The following is a 16,625-nucleotide window of genomic DNA, read 5'->3' on the forward strand; positions in this document are numbered from 1 at the left end:
GCAGGGAACCCAGGGGACTCACTGGGCTATCTCCTAGTATGCCTGGTAAAGCAGTAAGTTCACAATGAGAGCAATTACAACCGCATAAGGGCAGTTCACCTGAGAGTTTCAGACCCTCCCCCATATCTGAAGATCACCCAATCAGGTAACCAATCTAGATAAACCAGCTGAAGTGTTGGACAAGAGTGAGGGAAGTCTAGAATGGGGGGATGAGAAGGGAGATAATGAATATCAATTACAGCCTTAGGACCAACTATAGGAGCTTGAATCAAGCTGACCGGAGCTTGACTCATTGCCCCTCTTCCCTTAGGTCTTCCAGGAAGTTGCAACTGACCACAGCCTTGAAGGGAACTTCATAACTGAGTGGATTTGTACCTCCTCTCTTGGAAGAGGGGTGAGGGTGTTTTATTCTTAAAAAAAGAAAAAGAAAGAAAAGAAAAAGAATGGTAGTTCCATATTCTGATATGGGAGCCATATATAATGGAAGGACATGCCTTCTATCCTGGAAGTAACAGTGATTTGTCTTTACCAGAATTAACATATATGCCATATATGGATTTGCTTTAATTGATCACAGGGCTTCAACCAGCACCACCACCTAGAATGTCTCATCCATTCACATGGTACCCTCTACAACTTTTCTGATTGGTGAATGGGTAGACCGTATGGGACATATCTTATGATGCCTTCTCAGATTCCCTTGGCCTTGACAGCTGCTGCAGCCAACCAGCTCCACACAGCTCCACTGGGTAGGCCTTTCTCTTTGGCTGCCATTGTATAACCAGACGGGCCAGCTCTGGCTCTTCCTACTGCTTCCAGACTCGGGTGAAATACCATACAATAGATGTGAAATCTGACTTAAGAGATGGAGTGACATAACCCAGAAGCATAGGGTTAACTCCCTGTGGGGCAACCAATGGGAAACATGCAATGGGAAGTTTATGAGGATAAATTCCCTCACCTGCCCCATTGTTGAATTTCTCTGAGGCACAGTTTCTCTATACAACCTGTCCAAAGACTTGCCACATGGTCAAGTGCTCGCATCTGCCAAGCAACCTGCTTCTTCACTTAGAGGCTCAGTTAAAGCAGAGGCCAAAGTAGAAACTCACCTCCTTGCATTGCTTCCCAGCTTTCCCTGTCTCACTTCTCTTTTTTCTTACTCTTCCTGTTGTGAGTTAGCACCCCTCAAATGAAGCATCAGCACTTAATCTTTGCATCAGGCTCTGCTTTTAAGGGCAGAAGTTCTCAAATTTTAAATCTTCTAAGGGTCTCCTTAAAGTGAAGATTCTGATTCAGTGGGTCTAGGGTAAGGCCTGAGATTCCACATTTCTAACAAGCTCCCGATGATGCTGCTAGTTAAGGACCACACTTCGAGAAGCAAGTTCTAGGGAACCTAGGTTAAGACATAGCCTTAAGAAAAAAATATCAGGTGAATTAATTATCTAGATGTGAAAAGCAAATTTAAAAGTTTTAGAGGAAAATATAAGCAAATGAACCAGGATAGGGAAAGTTGATAAGGCAGAATTCTTCAAAATAAGCACCAAAGCTGATTCTGGTTGACCAAAAAGAAAAAGCATTTGTTAAAGGAATGCTGAGTAGCTCACAGAATTGTTGGGAGGACTAGATAACCAGGCTTGAGGCTAAGCTTCTGAGGTCAATATGCAAAACCAGGTTGCAGAACTGGACTGATGGGGAATTGCTGCCACCACCTTAATACTAGACCATACAACTTGCATTGCCTCCAACATTACTTCACTAGAGTGGCTCTTGCTGCCATGTCCAATTGCCATTTCTGTGTAGAGCTCAACTTAACACCCTCAGTGAATCCTTAGGTATAGACTATTCAGCCCTCACCCACCCTCACGAGCAAAATGCATGTTTAGTACCAACCCTAATGCCTCCCCTTGTTTTGTTGTGAACCAACATGTCACATTGATTGGATGTAGTGAATGTGATGGTGGGACTCAGGTTGCTTGTTTCTGCCCTACATGCAAAGAAAATTGAAGAGATAATTTTCCACATTTTATCTTAGGAAAAGAGATTCACATGGTGGGAATTTCCATAGATGTAAGAAAAGTGTTCAAAAGAGGCTGCACAATTCTGAAACTATTTTAGATGTCTGATAGGATTAGGCAAATGCATAAATATATTGATATTGTTAGGAGAGAGTGTTTTCACTATCGAAGAAAGAACACACAAACATGGAATAAGGGAAAGCAAAAAAGAACCCTGTAGGATGAATTGGAGTTATAGGTGTTTGATGTGAACTCACTATTGCTAAAATACACGTATATGCATGTATAAACGTACATACATATGCATGTGTATATTATTTTGTATGTCCATCTACTAGCACCATCTGCTGAAAGGACCAAGAAGCAAAGCTGCCCTCTAGCAACGAGCACACCAAGAACCCATACCTTGGTGTCTAAATACCATTCCCACCAAAAGGAATCAGGGCTCTTTGGTGAAACAGCCAGATGTATGGCTAATGCAAGGTAAATACGAGATGAGCCCAGAATGTCTCGTTATGTCAAAAAGTAATTACTCAAAAAAAATGATGAGGGCACCTCACAAAGACAAAGAATCAGCTTGAAGGGGCTCCCACTGGTCAAATACGGAACAATTCAAACACAAAATAATTAACTACAGTAATAGATTACAAACTGTTGGAAAAAATAAGATCCATGAGTCCATATTGATTACAAATAGATAAATGGGGAAGAAGGGAAGGCTCTTGTTTACAGTAGAACGTGCATGTGGAGAGAGTGCTAGGGTTAGAACACCGTCATTGGGCAACCATCACATTAAAGATGATTTCAGGCAAGAGTCATAAGTGGACACCAAATCCAGGAGGACATTTTGATGAGGAGCAGGGTATCTGCGTGGTCGTAAAGTGTCTTCCTCCAGATTGTTTATTAGTTGCAAGGGAAAGAATAGTAATTATTCAGTGGAGTGATTGCACCACACCTTGACCAGGTGATCAAAATTAACATCACCAGTGCTGGGCAGACGGACATGATGTGTCTCCAGATGTCACGTCCTGAGAAGGACACAACAAGCCTATGCAATATTCTGGCTGAGAATCCATAACACGAATCTAATCGTGAGGAAACATCAGACCAATCCAAAAGAGAAGTTATATTTTAAAAACTATATTTTTAAAACTGTCAATGTAATAAAAGACAAAATCTGTGGAAATCTTCCAGATTCAAGAAGACTAAAGAAACATGAACAGTAAATGTGCTTTTTGATCATAACCTAGATCTTGACCTGCAGGAAAAAATGGTGTAAATGATATTTATTAGGTCAGTTGACAAAATTGGAATGTAGATGTTCAATTAGATAAAAGTATTCTTTCTATGTTAAATTTACTGAAGTTAATAACTGTGCTATAGTGTTGTAAGAGAATATCCTTATTCTTATTCTTATTCTTATTCTTAGGAAATGCACATGAGGTATAGAGGGGGAAAAGGCCATGATATATGCAGCTTAATCTCAAATGGTTCAGGGAAAAAAAACCCAGTGTGTGTGTGTGTGTGTGTGTGTGTGTGTGTGTGTGTGCAGAGAGAGAAAATGATGAAGAAGGTACAATGTTAACAGTGGATGAATCTGGGTAAAGAGTCTATGAACATTCTTGGCACTATTCACATTCTTGCCACTTTTCTGTAAGTTTGAAATTATTTCCAAGTAAAAAGTTCAAAAAAAGAAGGGAACTGAAGAACCCCTGAAAACATAATAAATGTCTACTATAATAATCCTGAGAGGGGAAAAAAAAGTTTGATTTCTTCCTTTGCAAAATAGGAATAAGTTTTAAAAGGTTAGGTAACTTGCCTAAGATGATACAATTAGTAATTGTCAGAACTGGGAATTAAGTGTAGATTCTCTTAACCCAGCTCTTTTTCCTTTACTTTGTTTTCTTTTCTTGTCTTTTTGATAATAGCAGGAAGAATATGGACTTAAATGGTAATCACAGACAATTCCAAAAAGTTTTATTGTCCTGATGCTTCAAACTTTTACCTCCCAGGGAAGTCCCTTGAATTTCAGGTTCACGTCTTTTTCTAAGCTATCTCTTGGAGAGGGGATGCCAGGGAAGGGGTGGGGGGCGTGGAGAAGAATTAGAAATGAAATGACCAAGACCAGGGGACCCATCAGGGAAAGGACCACACTGGACCCTGAACAATGGTCCTTCCTGCCAGGTTTAGGGTGCTAAGGTGCTCTGAGGACATTTGGCTAGAGAGAGCAGAAATTTAAGACTCTTTTGGATTACAGCTACTTTTTGCCCGCAGAAGAGGATCACCTGCTGTAAAATTACTGCCTTCTCTTACAATGGCAGCCTCCAGGGAGAAACCTGTTGTCCCCTTCCAACACTGCAGTCCAAGGCTCTGTGCCTGTCCCTTCCTGGGAAAGCAACTTTCTCCGTCAGTTCGGGCTGCCATAACAAAAATACCATAGATTGCATGGTTTACAAACAGCAAACATTTATTTCTCACAGTTCTGAAGTCTGGGAAATCCAAGATCAAGACGCTGGCAGATTTGGTGTCTGATGAGGGCCTGCCTCCTGGTTCATAGATGGCCATCTGTTCACTGTGTCCTCACGTGGTGGAAGGGAAAAAGGAGCTCTCTGGGGCCTCTTTCATAAGGGCACTAATCACATTCATGAGGCCTCCACCCCCCTCACGACCCAATCACCTCCCAAAGGCTCCACCTTCACACACCATCGCATTGAGGGTTGGAGGGACACAAACATTCAGTCTCCAGCAACAACCATCTTGCAAATACTTAGATTTGGCCTCTGTGGAACTTTCCTGAGATTCCACGGAGAAGAGCATTTGCGCAGATGCCTGTGGACCACTGGGGTTAGTTGGGAAAGCTCCTCTTTGGCTCTCTGGCATGTTAGGAAGATGAAAATGAAACAAGATTAACGAGATAGTGTGTCAGTCCCAAAAGAAAACAGAAACACACCGACCTGGGCCTGCCCAGGCTGACAGATGAGACCTAAGGCTGTTGCTTCAGAGACGCGTACGATACGCATCAGTGACGGGGAGGGCGCTCCCCCTGCTCATCTTAGCTCTGCCTGTAGCCTCCTGGGCAAAGCAGGGAGCCACCTCTGGGTATTTGGTGAATGTCACAGGATGTATATCATGAATATTCATGGAAATTGGAGTTGGACAATCTTCCCTGAGCAGGATGAGTGCCTGCCCCATCACGCCTGGCCTCTGAGCAGTTTTTCTAGGTTCAGATCTCTCTACTGTCCCCTGAAAAGCTATGTACAGATGACATTCTTCCTATATCAGTCAGAGGCCAAGGAGGAAACAGGTGAAACTCTCAAAAAGGTTTAAGTCAAATACATTATTTTTTTTTTTGAGAAAGATTAGCCCTGAGCTAACATCTGGTGACAGTTCTCCTCTTTTTGCTGAGGAAGACTGGCTCTGAGCTAACATCCATGCCCATTTTACTCTACTTTATATGTGGGATGCCTACCACAGCATGGCTTGTCAAGCAGTGCCATGTCCGCACCCGGGATCTGAACCGGCGAACCCCGGGCCGCTGAAGCAGAACGTGCACACTTAACTGCTAAGCCACCAGGCTGGCCCCCTAAGTGAAATACATTTTTGAAGAGCCTGTTCATGGAAGCATTGGCAAGATGACGGGATCCATTAACGATGGTGAGGAACCCAGGACCAGGAACCTGGAAGCTGTTACCTGCCCTAGGCCTGAAGGAGCCCAGTGAGGGCAGGAGATGGGAGCCCAGTCCACCGAGGGCAGCATCCTGGGCAGAAAGCAGAGGAGACAGTGGATCTGGGGGCAAACAGAGATGACGAGGGCACCTCAATCTTCAAGGCCAGGCCCAGGGCCCAGTGCCTTCGGGGAATTTCACACACATGGAGATGAAAGGGAAAGACAGATAAGACGTAGCAAGGACTCAACACAAGAGGGAGGAATGGCATATGTGTATCCAGACCATGAGCAGAGGCACATTCAGAGGCTGGATGTCTTCCGGGGTGTACTGATAGACTGAGCCCGGGGTTGTGTGGGGAGGCAGCTCGACTTTCCCTGAGGAGAGGACCAAGGGGAGTCTTGTTGACAGTCTCCCTTGATGCTGCTCCTGAGCATCCAAATTGAGGAAAGGGGCCAGCATTAGGAATGGGCCCACATGTCTTCCTTTCTTAATCGTAACACTTTCTTCGGCCTTATTTAGGACAACAGCTGTTTAGGGAGCAGGGTGGGTGCCCGTGACAAATGCATCTTTTGGCAGAAGCAGCACTACGACAAGCTAGAGGAAGCCCACGCCCTCAGTACTATGATCACGCGTTATTGCTAACATTTACTGAGGACGTCCCTTATGCCAGACGCTGCTCCGAGTGCTTTTCCTGCATTGACTCATTCCATCCTCACACAACAACCCCAGGAAATGGACACTGCTATAGACTGAATTGTGTCCCCCCCAAAATTTGTATGTTGGGGCCCTAACTGGCCCCCGCCCCCACCACAGTCTGGCTGTTTTTGGAGTTGGGGCCTCTAAGGAAATAATTAAGTTTAAATGAGATCTATGGGTGGGGCTCTGATCTGATAGGATAGTGTTCTTATAAGAAGGGACACCAGAGCGCTTGCGTCCCCCCCATCCCATGTGAGGACACAGCAAGATGGTGACCATCTACAAGCCAGGAAGAGTGCTCTCCCCGGAAACCTGATGTGTTGGTACCTTGATCGTGGACTTCCAGATTCCAGCACTGTGAGAAAATAAACGTCTGTTATTTAAGTCCCGCAGTCTGTGGGGTTTTGCTATGGCAGCCGAGCAGGCTAAGACAGGCCCCATCAATATTCCCATTTTACAGAGGAGGAATTTGCAGCACAGGGAAGCTAAGTGGCTTTCCTATGGACACCCCGTTTGCCTTTGACTTTGATCTCTTCACCTCTCAGGGTCCTGTTTTTCTGATAAGAAGAGGAAAGGTGGAAATAGATCAGGGGCCATAAACTCAAATGTCAACAGGCGGGCTGGCCCGGTGGCGCAGGGGTTAAGTTTGCATGTTCCACTTCTCAGTGGCCCAGGGTTCGCCGGTTCAGATCCTGGGTGCGGACATGGCACCACTTGGCAAAAGCCATGCTGTGGTAGGTGTCCCACATATAAAGTAGAGGAAGATGGGCATGGATGTTAGCTCAGGGCCAGGCTTCCTCAGCAAAAAGAGGAGGATTGGCAGTAGTTAGCTCAAAGCTGATCTTCCTCAAAAAAAAAAAAAAAGTCAACAGGCATCAGGTAGATGACACAAATGAGTGAAGTCAGCAGAGTGGGAACCAGCAGCAGACCGGAGCGGGCGGGCCCCTTCAGAGAGGACAGCCGTGAGTCAGCTGCACCCAAGGGTTGTCCAAGTGGCTAGTGTTCTCAGATCTACAGTTTTTAAAGACAAACTTGGAAGTCTGAATCTTTTTGGGAAATGTTGTGGTTTTTAAATTATTGGCAACAAATGCCATCATGGTACAGTAGGCAGGCCAATTAAGACAACTCCACGGGCCATGAGTGGCGTACCATGTCCAGTTTGCCCCCTCTGGACGAGACAATTTTTCTACACTCCTTTTTTCTCCTGCCTCTCCCCTTGGCCATGCTTCTCTGCCTTTGGCAATATTCCTGTGTGCAGACTCTAAACCCCCTGCCTTCGGGAAGATGAGTGCCATCATGATCCAGAATTGCTTCCAGGTACAGTCAGTGCAGAGAGTACTGTGAAGACTCGACTGAGCTGAGTGACACTGAGCCCGTTTCCTTTTCTGAAAATTGATCCAATAACACCCACCCCACAGGAGTTCCGGAAGGAGCAGAGAAGATCATGCAGGAGGAAGCAACTGGCAGATAATGCCCTCGCTGTGTGTCGAGCCCCTGCGAGGCTCAGAAACTCTGTGCTCGGTGCTTTCCATTCATCCTCAGGTGGCTCAATATTGGGTGTTGGAGCTCCTTACCTACAGGGCACTGATGCTTCATTGGCTGTAACATGCTTGCAATACAAACGATCGGCAAATTTCTAAAAGGCAGCAGAGAATGTTCTGGAGAGCCCAGGGGCATGGCTGGGAGGTAGAGAATTTGTCAAGAGTGAGAGCAGCAGTGATGTCACCCCTGGAAGACAGGAACAAAACAGCATCCTCTGCTCTTGGGGGGTTGGAGGCATAATTAGTAAGACTCTTTGTAACAATGCACTGAAGTTCTACCCCATGCTTAACAGCTCTGCGTAAAAATTCCAGTGGGTCCATTTTTAGTTGGGGCTAATGTGGGTTAAACACTCAGACTGCCCAAAATACCCTCAATGAGGCTCCCCAGGAGGGGGGTTTATTTACTGCACTGCTGGTTAAAGAACACTTTATCTGCTCTGGATCCTCTTTCACCAAACCTTTATCAGTGTGGTTTTTTTGGCTGCTGGTGGTTTGTTTTTTAAATAATGAAAGCAGATTGTGTGGGTTCCAAGGCTGTGACTCAAGTGAGCTGTGTGCCAGCTGTGAGGGAGACTGAGCTGGGTCCTCTGGGGCCAGCCCTCTCTTTGCAGAGCTGAGAGGAGTCATCATTGAGGAGAAATGCAAAAGAAGGAGGCAGCTTAAATTAAAAAGAAGGGAACAGCTCAGCGGGGAGGGATGATTGGAGGAGAACATTAGCCAGGAGAAGAAGAGGGGGTTAAGGGCAGCTGAGGTTTCCAGAAACAAGCTGGCCAGGGACAGAGAGGAGAGCAGAGGACGGCTCCAGGGGGTGCTCTGGAGAGCTCCCCAAGAAGCCCAAGACACCAACCCAAGTGGTTGTGGAGGAGGACCCCACAGAGCAGAAGGGAGGATCTGAGGGAAGCTGCATTCTGGGCTGGATTGAAACTCTGGATTAAAACTAAATCCACTCTGGGCAGATCAAGGAAAGGCTTAAAAGGTGTGACCTTGGGAAGAACCTTCTGCCACAAAAGCCAGGAGATCCTAAAATGCATTTTCAGAAGAGATAATAGCAATGCATTTGGAGTAGACAAGAGTCCTCACTGGATTTGAGACTCAGCCCTGCCACAGGGTGATGGATCATTCTGGGCACACCCTCCCCTCTCGGAGGCTTGGGCTGTAAAACGAGGGGGTTGGGTTAGATCCCTAGGCTGCACAAACCTCGGCTGCACATTAAAATCGCCTGGGGACCTGTAATCCAGACCAAATAAATCAGAATCTCTAGGAGACTAAAGGGTCCAGGCGCCCACATCCCACAAACTAGAATACTGTACGCAGTGAAGTTTGAGACCCGCAGGCTAGATGGTCTCTGGAGGTCTCAGGCAGCCCTGTGGTTCATTAAGCCTTTAGGGAAAGGAGAGGGGATGATTGGCAGGCAGTCCTCCGGAGAAGCAAGCCATTGACCAGATGGCCCTAGAGAGCTCCGCTGCCCCTGAGATTCAGTGATCTGAGACTCCAAGTGGACAGGCTCTCGCTGTCAAGTTCCAGCACGCAGTTCCAGCTGTTTCTCCCCATTAATTAATTCCTTAAGCCTTTACTGAGCACCGACTATGTGCCTGACTCTGTTCTAGATGCTGGGGACACAGCAGGGACCAAGACAGACCCTCTGGACAGACCTGAAACCATGAGGCTTACGAGCAGATGCAGAGTGGTGCAGAGAGCGGGAAGGGAGGGGAAGTTCGGGAGTCTGTTGATCCGGACAGAGTAGCCCACACTCACACATTATTTCATTAAACGCCGAAGCTTCCTAGGGATCTGTCCTTGCTGCATTAACCCCATCTTCGTTTCCTCCTCCCCCCTCCTTCGGCTGTGAGGTCATCATACCCGCATTTAGCAAGCAAACCTAGGGTCAGAAAAATTCTGCCCCCGATCCAAAATCCGTACTCCCAAGTGCACACCACGTCATCTCAACTCAGCCTCAGCTCCTCAAGCGGAGGGCTGGCCCTTGCATCCTCGGGGAGTAGATGGTGTCGTTCAGAGTGTGCAGGCTACAAACAGCCCGGACCCAGACTTTGCCTGCGCCTCCTACTGGAGGCCATCACGGTGTGACCTTGGGCACGATACTCAACAGCACCCACCTCGGATCTGCATCTTCAAAATGGGGATTATAATAGTACTACCTTTCACATCGTTGTGAAGAGTAAGTGAAGCAATGAAGGCAAAGCGGTGTCTGGCACAGGATACCTCTCAGTAGGTGGTGACTCTTATCGTCCTAGAGCAGGAGAAGTTAAATGTCCTGTTCTGATTAAGCTAATGGAGAGCGCAGCAAGGTCATATGTTGTGGTGGCATCTGCTCTTTCTCATTTCCCATTAGGGCAGGAGTCTGATACCTTGGTTAGGAGAATGCCAGATGCTCTAACAGGAAGATCTGGAGTCTCAGTGGTTTAATTCAACAGTTTATTCTTTTCTCCAGGTCTAATGGGCCTGGGAGGGGTGATCTGCTCCATGCAATCATTTAGGGTGCCAGGGGCTCCATCGTCCTCAAGGCAGCCCAGGGCTTTGACATCCAAGTGGCCCACAAGCCGAGACAGTGGAGGATCACATGGGAGCCTTTTGTGGGCCATGTAGTGAATGGCATCACCTCCACCCACATTCCACTGACCAGAACTCACAGGCCACAAAAAGCCTGGGAAAGGTGCCAGGGGGAAGTGCAGGTGGTGTCTCCAGGGCCTGGCGCCTAGGGGGTCTTCGTAGCTGGCAAGGGTACTGTCTCCCCATCTCAGACCCCCAGCACGAGTGGTGGTCATGCTGTCTGGGACGGGCAATGGGACCACTGCGCATGCGCAGGGCTCGCTCCTCGCGCCTCCCTCTCTGACCTTCTCCAGTTACTTTCCTCCGATTCCTGTTCTCTCTCTGATGGCGCCTACTTTCTATTTAGCTCCTGTGATTGGAGAAAGGTTAGTTGTTCGGCCACGGAGGGCTTTCGTGGAGAGATGCTCTAGGGATTCAGTGAAAAAGGATGTTGGGGGAGGGCGAGGAGAGCCGGCAGAAGAGCCTTCCAGGAAGGAGAGCTGTGGCCACCTCCCTCCAACCGCTTCCTGTGAGATCAGGGAGTTTGACCCCAGGCCGCTGGGCAACCTGGAGCCTGGGAGGGGCTCTTAGCGCCTGACACACTGTCTCCTGATCAGCAGAAGCCCTATCGCCTAGGAACTTGTTAGAAATGCAAATTCTCAGTACCCCGGCAGACATGCTGAATCAGAAAATCAGCTCAGAAAGATTAGTAACCTGCCCAAAGTCACACAGTTCGGAAGAGGCAGGACAGAAGTGTTCGAACAAGCTCTGGGTGATTGTGGTGCACACAACAAGTCCGAGAATTTCTGCGGCAGGGATGGAGCACGAGGGTGCAAGGAAAGTGCTTCACACTGCCATCCAGTGGCTGCAGACGGAACAACAGCCCAGCCTCGACTTTGGACGAACCCTGGCCAAGGAAGCAGTACTGCTAAGGGTATGTAGAATATCAGAAAGGACGTTCTGAAAAGCGCTGGGGAGCCCACAGGCCCAGCAGGGGGCTCACCCAAGTCTGCCTCCCGGACAGTTCTTAAGACTTAGACCAGAGTGCAGCCCAGAGCCAAACCCGAAGTGTGTTTCCAGAAGGCAAACCCATGTGGGTTTACATTTCATGGGGACCAGGCACAGCTGGCTGGACCGTGCCTCCGTGATCAGACCCATGACCCCATTAGGGGTCAGGCTCCAAAAGCTGCCGTCATCCTCATGGGGTACCAGGAGAAGCAGATCCCTCCTTCCCTTGGAGAGCACACAACTCCAGCTGTGATCCTGCCAGCTGGGCCCCGAGACCCGAAGGTTCACCTGGTTTGGCCCTCCCTGGGCTTCTGTCGGGAGCTTGGGGACCCTGGGGCCAGGGAGCAGAGGGAAAAGCCTGTGTGTGGGGGAACTGCAGGGATGGGGATGGCATCTGAGCTCCACAAGGAGGAAATGCCGGGACACCAAGGCCACTTGCTTTCTCTCTTGCCCCCTGACCTCAGACACAGCAGGGCCGGAAGCTCAGCGCTCTGGGGACTGGCTCTGGTTTTTCATTTTTATGGAAGAATGTGGCAGCTGTGGGGTTCCCAAGGGGATGCGCCCAGCTTGCTGAGTAGGCTGTTCCATCCTGACCTCTGGCTTGTCCTGGCCGTGCACTGGAGACGCAGACTCTGGGGGAGGAGGCCGGGCAAGGGAACAAGCGTCTGTAGGGCATCCTGTGCTGTGGGGGGAACTAGCAGTCTCCATCTCATTTAAGACACACACCGTCGCGAGGACTCAGCTCAGAGAGGTTAGTAACTTGCCCAAAGTTGCACAACTATTAAGGAGCAGGGCAAACTTTGACTCTAAGATCTAACACCAAAGCCTACATACGCTCTGGCCAGTGCTCTCTACTGCCCACTGCCCCACCGCAGAGCTCCCTGGGCTGACTGTCACGCCAGGCGGTTCTCACGCCCAGAACCCCCCTGGATCCACAAGCAGAGAGAGCCTCGTTGCTCAGCTGCCCTGCCCTTTGCTCCCCGGTCCCTTGTTGGTGGCTCAATGACGGCTCTGATAAGAGAGGAAGCTCCAGCCAACTTAGGGACCAAGGACACTGGTTGGAGGGAGAGCCTCTCCCCACTGCCCCCAGGTCGGAGGGAAAGTGTCCCCATCCTGAGGCAAGGCTAACGTCTGGAGGATACCTGTCACCACCCTTAGGGCTCCCAGCCAGGGGGTGAGGGCAGAGCCTGAGGTGGGGAGCAGGGAGGAGGGAGCAGCAGCTCAGCTCTCCCACAGGAGGGACAGATGGGGACCCTGGAGCAGCACGGAGCAGCCTGGCCACCATGAGCCCAAGGTGGACGAGGCAGCCAAGCCTGGGATAGTGGTCCCCAGACACCCCACTGTTATCCTAGGTTCATCAGGTGGGCCACAGCCACATCCCAGTACAGATCACCCAAAACCAAGGTAGCTTTTTATTTTTAAGATACATTTTCTGCTGCAGACTCAAAACTGCATGCCCGTCACTAAAATAAACACGAGAAAAGCATGCATGGATTTATGCTTTAAACTTTATTCAATATACAATCGTCATCAAAGAGCCTGACATATGTGAACCTCAAGTTCTCTCTGGGTGTCTGATTCAGGAGTGTGTGGGTGGCTCATTGGACTTTTTGCCTTGCAGAAAGATCCTAATGATCCCCAGATTTGGGACTCACGATGCAGCTCACAATCATCACCATAATTAGAAGCCCAGAGCATCCACCTCTACATGCCTGGAATTTCTTCCCTGACTGCCCCTGCGGTCATTGACCCACATCTTCAGTGCAAGGCCCCGAGGATGGGATGGGCATAGAAAGGGGGCTGGCTTGATGGCCCCGGGGACACTGCCCCAGACAGACCGGGTTTGGGAGACCTTCTTTCTTGCACAGGGTCTGCAGAGGGCTCAGTGCCATGGAGCAATCCAGGCCACTGTCTCATGGGTGTTGGGAGGCAAAAGCACCAGCAGAAGGTGCGTGCCAGAGCTCAGAGAGACAGCACCTGACTCCCTCAAGGTTGGTAACCAGCTCTGACTCCTCCTTGGAGACGTACATCCTTCTGGGTCGCAGGTTGGACTGGCGCCTGCCTGCTCACGTTAACTGCCTGAGGCTGGGGCTGCTGCCAGCCACTCCCAGCTTGGGTTTTCTGACTTTCCTTTTCCCAAGGAGGCAGCATGAACAGGAGAGAGGGCGGCCCTGGGAATCTACACTGGTCCCAGCTCTGTTCTTTTCTAGCTCTGTGCCTTTCAGCAAGGCTGGGTCTCAGTTTACTCTTCTGCAGAATGGTTGTAACCAGTGAGCCTCCAGAATTTTTACAGGAGGCACTTAGGGGTCCCCAGGAAGGAGGTGGGGGTGCTGGGGAGTTGTCTACAAGCACATATACACCATTTTAGTTAGATGACAGGCTTGTTGGGGATGAGTTGGGGGCTGAGAGTCAGGGCGATGCTGAAGCCCCTCCCAGCCGTCTTTGTGCTGCCGTGCGTGGTTTATATGAATCAAAACCCGCCTCCTTCTGGGGTGATTGTGATGGTCAAACGAGATCATGGAGAGGAAGCCCTGTGGGAATTGTAATGCTCTCAGCAGATGGAGCTTATTATTATCCCCTGCTAAAGCAGGACTCTAACTCTTGAGTCAGGAGCCTATAATGGATCAGTGATGTCGCCTGTGGACTCTTCTGCAGAGGGGCCACCAATGAGCACTTTCCCCAGCCCTGGACGATGCTCCAGGTGGTTTTCTTGGGGCTCCTTTCTAAGCCAGGGACGTGGTTGGATCTTCCAAGCCCCCCAAAACTTTGTTTTCGGCAGGAATCTCCATACTCATCCATGGCCCAGGTAGTCCTCCAAATAGGCGGTAAGAGCTTCAGAGGAGAAGGCGGCCACTGCCCAGCTGTTCCCGGAGCGTGTGGGATGCTTGGGAAACATCCCTCCCCCGTTTCTGGGTCTGCGGAATCACCTTCTGAGAGCGGGCTTGGACAGTGTGGGGGGGATTGCATTGTTTTGTTTTGTTAATTACAAGCATCCTGGTTATTGTTGTGCAAACTGAATTTGAGTTTTGCACCAGGTTTATCCGGGATCTGGTCCCAGATAGAGTTTCTGCAAACCATTCACATTTGGGAGACTCTTTCCCATTTCTAAAGGGCCCACCTGTCCCTGGAGGGTGATGAAGTGACAGGAACACACAAAATATACCACCCTCATGTCCTTTTGGGACCGTCAGCTGAGACAGTGCAAAGGAAACTTGAGATTAAAAAGAGGACTGGGGAGGTCGGGTTTTAAATGCATTTGGACCTTGCTAAGGGCAGGAACTCCCCACTCTGAGGGGAAAAGCAGAAAACCAGAGGAGGCCTCACAGGGCGCAGGTGGATGCTGATGTCAGACTCAGCTCAAACATCGGCTCTGCCAGCCACTTCCCTCACCCACTCCCTGCCCACCACACCCCCACCCACGAGTTTATCCTAACGTGCCACAGCACGTGGCACAGACCCCTCCTTAGTGCTTCCTCACCATTACAATTCCCCATATATCTGTCCTCGCCTGACTATGAGAACTGGCATCAGGTCATGCTTGACTCTGCCATCCCAACCCCTGGCCCAAAGTGCTGATGATGTTTGTTGAGTGAATAAACAAACAAATCCCATAATTAATCTGCTGGACAGAAACCCAGAGGAGACCTTAAATCTTAAGAGATAATTTAAAGAAGAAGAAAAAAGAAGTCCTTATCATACAACTCATCCTTACAAATAATACAGGGAAAACATAAGCAGGCAGAGGAAGGGTGAGGCAAAACCATACTTGACAGTTCTAGAAGTGAATAATTCAGGGAAGTGGTGTCCTGTATGAGTCCGACCCAGTGTGGCCATCCCGGGAGTCACTAGGTGATTCCTAGAGCATAAAAATCAAGACTACAAGCATCTCTCTTTCCCTCCTCTATGCTCTCAGAAGCAGGAGGCTCCAGCGTCAAGCCTAGGAGTTTTCCCTGTGGGAAGCGGTAGGAACCCGGTTTCGAGGGCAGAGCCTCATCTCTCCTTAGCTACCTTTTCTCCAAACCAGGTAAAGGTGTCACTTGCTTTCCTCGCTTAGTGGCAATCAAGGGGCTGCAGGAACAGTGTATTCATGCTGTCTTCACCAAGGAAGAAACTGCTTTCCTAGAAGCTGGTTTTTCCTACCCTCCTTTCCTCACAGCAGAGTCCTCTGCTCCCATCTTAAATCCACCCCATTTTCAGAATCAGTCCAAAGGAAAGGGGAAGGAGGAGGATAAACATCTGAGAGGGAAGAGCGACAGCTGACACTCTCTAGGAATCAGCCTGGCCCTCCCCAGGGCTCCCGTGGGTGGCTGAGTTTGTTTCTGCACAGAAGCAGGTGTCCAGTGGCGCGTGGTCCCACGCAGGCTGGAGATGCGCCAGCTGCACCGTCTGCGTTCTTTCTCCACGACTGTTGCAGGTGCACCCGCCGGGCTTGGAACTGTCGGGGTGTCTCAGAAACCAAATCTCTACCTTGTTCCTCTTCACAGGGGAAAAACAAAGGCCTCCCATCTGGGTGGTGAAAAGAAGAGCCAGGTCATGTTTCCCTGAGGCCAGAGGAAGTGTTTCTGGGGCATCCGGGCGAGCATCCGCTGGGAGGGATGCTGAGCTCAGGTGGACCCACCTGAAGAGGCAGTGTGTGCGCTCAGCCCCCTGGAGAAGCAAGGCTAGCAGGCAGCTGCTGCAGGCAGGGAGTTCTCAAAGTGTGGTCCTGGACCAGCAGCATCAATGTCACCTGGGAACTTGTTAGAAGTACAAATTCTTGGGCCCCACCTGTGTTAACAAGCCCTCCAGGTGATTCTGGGATACCCTCATGTTGGAGAGCTGTTTGAGGTATGTCTTGATAGTGAGCCCTGAGCCCTGGGGTGGGAGGCAGGCCTGGGGTATGGGGGTCATGCCAGAGGGCCTCCAGTTGGAGCAGCCGCATCCATTTGTGTGGTACAAATAGTGTCCTCTGCTAGGTGTGCCACAGGTTAAGGTTTGGGAGCCTACCTGAGAAGCATGTGACAGGGAGAAACACTGAGGGATGATGTCACCTACTGAAAGATGCTTTCACTCTTCCAGGCACGGATAAGCATTTATCCCAACTTGGATAGCGTATTTCCACAGATTCCCAAGGAGTCTGGCTTGGAGACCAACATGGTGTTCAAATCCTT

The sequence above is a fragment of the Equus caballus genome, chromosome 5, assembly GCF_041296265.1.
Source record: "Equus caballus isolate H_3958 breed thoroughbred chromosome 5, TB-T2T, whole genome shotgun sequence".
Classification (NCBI taxonomy): Eukaryota; Metazoa; Chordata; class Mammalia; order Perissodactyla; family Equidae; genus Equus; species Equus caballus.